Source organism: Pituophis catenifer, unplaced genomic scaffold (assembly GCF_029215685.1).
Source record: "Pituophis catenifer annectens isolate HBS135680 unplaced genomic scaffold, rPitCat1.0.hap2 SCAF_66, whole genome shotgun sequence".
Lineage (NCBI taxonomy): Eukaryota > Metazoa > Chordata > Lepidosauria > Squamata > Colubridae > Pituophis > Pituophis catenifer.
Window position 1 is genome coordinate 27,501 of NW_027256946.1, and position 5,000 is coordinate 32,500.

The following is a 5,000-nucleotide window of genomic DNA, read 5'->3' on the forward strand; positions in this document are numbered from 1 at the left end:
CCAAAGGAGACACTTCGTTTTCCCCCCCTTTTCTTTGACCTCTTCCGGAGTAGACCGGCGCCGAAACGAGGCACTTAGTTTTTTCCCTCCGCCCCTTTTCTCTTCTTTTCTTTTCTTTTTTGGCCTCGCCTCGCCTCCCTTCCCGAGTAGACGGGCGTCCAAAGGAGGCACTTCGTTTTCCCCCCCTTTTCTTTGACCTCTTCCGGAGTAGACCGGCGCCGAAACGAGGCACTTAGTTTTTTTTTTCCCGCCCCTTTTCCCGCTCTCCGCTTAAATGTCAGTATCGCCGCCGGTGGATCGTCGTTTTAGTTTTAAAACGATCATAAAAGCGGAATACGTTTTGAAAGTCGACGAGTCCGGTGTGTGGAGACCGGAATTGGGCAAGCTGTGCTCTCGTCTTCTGGGGGTGACATTTCTCCCTGAGCGCTGCTGGCATTAGAAAGACCATTCGAAGAAGGGTGAGGGTCGGGGTCGGGGAAGCGAGCGTCAGGTCTCGCCGCCCCGATTTTCCCAACCAAGAAAGCAGGACGCTTGAAACTGCGATGGGAGCTTGGATCGGAAGGCTTGCGATAGCAAGAGATCTAGGCAAGAACGGAAGCTTTCAACTTCAAACCAGCTATGTAAAGCAACCCCTCGCACGCGACATCCATCGTGGCAGGGAAACAGAAACAGAGACGCCGGTCCGGCCGAGGCTGCCCGAGCGGCCCGGTAGACCGGGCCGTCTGTCCGTCTTTAAGTCGAAAGACGACTTTAAATCTAAAAACGGTTTTAAGTCGAAAGTGTGGGTTAGGGTTAGGGTTAGGGTTAGGGAAAAAAGTTATAGGGTTAGGGTTGGGGTTAGAGAAAACAGTTGTAGGGTTAGGGTTGGGGTTAGGGTTAGGGTTAGGGTTAGGGTTAGGGAGAAAAGTTGTAGGGTTAGGGTTAGGGTTAGAGAAAACAGTTGTAGGGTTAGGGTTGGGGTTAGGGTTGGGGTTAGGGTTAGGGTTAGGGTTAGGGTTAGGGAGAAAAGTTATAGGGTTAGGGTTGGGGTTAGAGAAAACAGTTGTAGGGTTAGGGTTGGGGTTAGGGTTAGGGTTAGGGTTAGGGTTAGGGAGAAAAGTTGTAGGGTTAGGGTTAGGGTTAGGGTTAGGGTTAGGGTTGGGGTTGGGGTTAGGGTTAGGGTTAGGGTTAGGGTTAGAGAAACAAGTTGTAGAGTTAGGGTTAGGGTTAGGGTTAGGGTTAGGGTTAGGGTTAGGGAGAAAAGTTGTAGGGTTAGGGTTAGGTTCAGGTTCAGGCTCAGGGTTATCATTCTGGAAATGATATTAGCAGAAGCAATGGAAGAAAGCAAGGAGAGGGAGGGAGGGATAGATATTAAACGGGATGGACGAAACGTAGGGAGCGCACACAAGACACGCGATGAGAAACCACCCGCCCAGAGAAATTCATCTCCGATTTACCGAGAAGACAGGGAGAGCAGAGAGATCGCAATGGATGGGAAACACGACGGGAAAGCACAAAATATCGGCGAGCTGAAATATCGGCGAGCTGGCGAGAGCAAAGATATCGAGTAGATTCAAGAGAGAAAGCGGAATTATTTGATAAACAACGTAGAGATGACCAAGAACAGGAAAGATGGAGAGATGAAAGTGGGGACGGACGACGGGAGGAGAAGAAAGAACAGCCAAAAGAGAGCCAAGTAAGAGAACAAGACGAGAAAGCGTCGAGAGAAGGAGCAGAAGAAGTTGAAGAAAGAACAAAGGGACCTAAGAACGACTTGCTCCACAAAGCAAATAGGTCAGCAAGAAATAAGAATAATTTCCTTGACTAGAAATGGACTGGATTCGGCCATTCGGCAAGAGGAAGGAAAATATGGAATAAATGAGGGAAGTTAAGATGAGAAATGAAAGGCCTACGAGAGGTTCCTCTGGGAAAACTACACCCAAAACTTTGGAGGAAGGAAGATGGCAGAAATTGTAACAAACTTTTCACTTGAAGTCAAGCTTTTCACGTCAAACCAGCTCTTTCAATCAACCCCTCGCAGCCATCCTGGCAGGGAAGCAGAAAACGGAAACACTCCGGTCCGGCCGAGGCCCGGGTAAACCGGTCCCGCCCGAGCGTCCCGGTAGACCGGGACGGCTGCCCGTCACGGACACCCCAGGGCCCCGGCGCGGGCACCGAGGCGACGGCGGAGGTCCCCGACCGAGGCCCGGGGCCCCCGCGCCGGGATCCCGTACATCCATCAAGGCGGGGAAACAGAAACACTCTAGGCCGGCCGAGGCCCGGGTAAACCGGACCCGCCCAAGGCCGTCCCGGTAGACCGGGACGACTGCCCGGCGCGGACACCCCCGGGGGCCGGCGTGGGCACCGAGGGGACGGCGGAGGTCCCCGACCGAGGCCCGCGGCGCCGGAGCCGGGATCCCGTGCATCCATCGTGGCGGGGGAAACAGAAAGGCTGATCCGGCCGGGGCCCCGGTAGACCGGGAAGACTGCCCGGCGCGGACACCCCCGGGGTCCGGCGTGGGCACCGAGGCGAAGGCGGAGGTCCCCGACCGAGGCCCGCGGCGCCGGAGCCGGGATCCCGTGCATCCATCGTGGCGGGGGAAACAGAAAGGCTGATCCGGCCGGGGCCCCGGTAGACCGGGACGACTGCCCGTCGCGGGCACCCCCGGGGTCCGGCGGGGGCACCGAGGCGACGGCGGAGGTCCCCGACCGAGGCCCGCGGACCCGGAGCCGGGATCCCGTGCATCCATCGTGGCGGGGGAAACAGAAAGGCTGATCCGGCCGGGGCCCCGGTAGACCGGGAAGACTGCCCGGCGCGGACACCCCCGGGGTCCGGCGTGGGCACCGAGGCGAAGGCGGAGGTCCCCGACCGAGGCCCGCGGCGCCGGAGCCGGGATCCCGTGCATCCATCGTGGCGGGGGAAACAGAAAGGCTGATCCGGCCGGGGCCCCGGTAGACCGGGACGACTGCCCGTCGCGGGCACCCCCGGGGTCCGGCGGGGGCACCGAGGCGACGGCGGAGGTCCCCGACCGAGGCCCGCGGCGCCGGAGCCGGGATCCCGTGCATCCATCGTGGCGGGGGAAACAGAAAGGCTGATCCGGCCGGGGCCCCGGTAGACCGGGACGACTGCCCGTCGCGGGCACCCCCGGGGTCCGGCGGGGGCGCCGAGGCGACGGCGGAGGTCCCCGACCGAGGCCCGCGGACCCGGAGCCGGGATCCCGTGCATCCATCGTGGCGGGGGAAACAGAAAGGCTGATCCGGCCGGGGCCCCGGTAGACCGGGAAGACTGCCCGGCGCGGACACCCCCGGGGTCCGGCGTGGGCACCGAGGCGAAGGCGGAGGTCCCCGACCGAGGCCCGCGGCGCCGGAGCCGGGATCCCGTGCATCCATCGTGGCGGGGGAAACAGAAAGGCTGATCCGGCCGGGGCCCCGGTAGACCGGGACGACTGCCCGTCGCGGGCACCCCCGGGGTCCGGCGGGGGCACCGAGGCGACGGCGGAGGTCCCCGACCGAGGCCCGCGGACCCGGAGCCGGGATCCCGTGCATCCATCGTGGCGGGGGAAACAGAAAGGCTGATCCGGCCGGGGCCCCGGTAAGCCGGACCCGCCCGAGGCCGTCCCGGTAGACCCGGCCCTCTCCCCGTCTCGGGCACCCCCGGGGTCCGGCGTGGGCACCGAGGCGACGGCGGAGGTCCCCGACCGAGGCCCGCGGACCCGGAGCCGGGATCCCGTGCATCCATCAAGGCGGGGAAACAGAAACACTCTAGGCCGGCCGAGGCCCGGGTAAACCGGACCCGCCCAAGGCCGTCCCGGTAGACCGGGACGACTGCCCGGCGCGGACACCCCCGGGGGCCGGCGTGGGCACCGAGGGGACGGCGGAGGTCCCCGACCGAGGCCCGCGGCGCCGGAGCCGGGATCCCGTGCATCCATCGTGGCGGGGGAAACAGAAAGGCTGATCCGGCCGGGGCCCCGGTAGACCGGGAAGACTGCCCGGCGCGGACACCCCCGGGGTCCGGCGTGGGCACCGAGGCGAAGGCGGAGGTCCCCGACCGAGGCCCGCGGCGCCGGAGCCGGGATCCCGTGCATCCATCGTGGCGGGGGAAACAGAAAGGCTGATCCGGCCGGGGCCCCGGTAGACCGGGACGACTGCCCGTCGCGGGCACCCCCGGGGTCCGGCGGGGGCACCGAGGCGACGGCGGAGGTCCCCGACCGAGGCCCGCGGACCCGGAGCCGGGATCCCGTGCATCCATCGTGGCGGGGGGAAACAGAAAGGCTGATCCGGCCGGGGCCCCGGTAAGCCGGACCCGCCCGAGGCCGTCCCGGTAGACCCGGCCCTCTCCCCGTCTCGGGCACCCCCGGGGTCCGGCGTGGGCACCGAGGCGACGGCGGAGGTCCCCGACCGAGGCCCGCGGACCCGGAGCCGGGATCCCGTGCATCCATCAAGGCGGGGAAACAGAAACACTCTAGGCCGGCCGAGGCCCGGGTAAACCGGACCCGCCCAAGGCCGTCCCGGTAGACCGGGACGACTGCCCGGCGCGGACACCCCCGGGGGCCGGCGTGGGCACCGAGGGGACGGCGGAGGTCCCCGACCGAGGCCCGCGGCGCCGGAGCCGGGATCCCGTGCATCCATCGTGGCGGGGGAAACAGAAAGGCTGATCCGGCCGGGGCCCCGGTAGACCGGGACGACTGCCCGTCGCGGACACCCCCGGGGTCCGGCGGGGGCACCGAGGCGACGGCGGAGGTCCCCGACCGAGTCCCGCGGCCCCGGAGCCGGGATCCCCTTCCGCCCCGCCGGGGTCGCCGGGCCCCTGAGCGGTGGACCGGCGGCTTTCCCTGGCCGGGGCCCGCCTGCGCCAAAGTGGAGCCTTCCCACCCCGGTCTACTCCGAAGGGTGCGAGGGGACAGAGTCGGCGGGCCCGGCCGGCGTCGGCATCCGGGGCTCCCGCCGTTTCCCGGCCGCCGAGGCCCGGAAGCCCCACGTCGACGGGGATCCCAAGGCCGGGTCCGCCAGGTGCGCGGAGA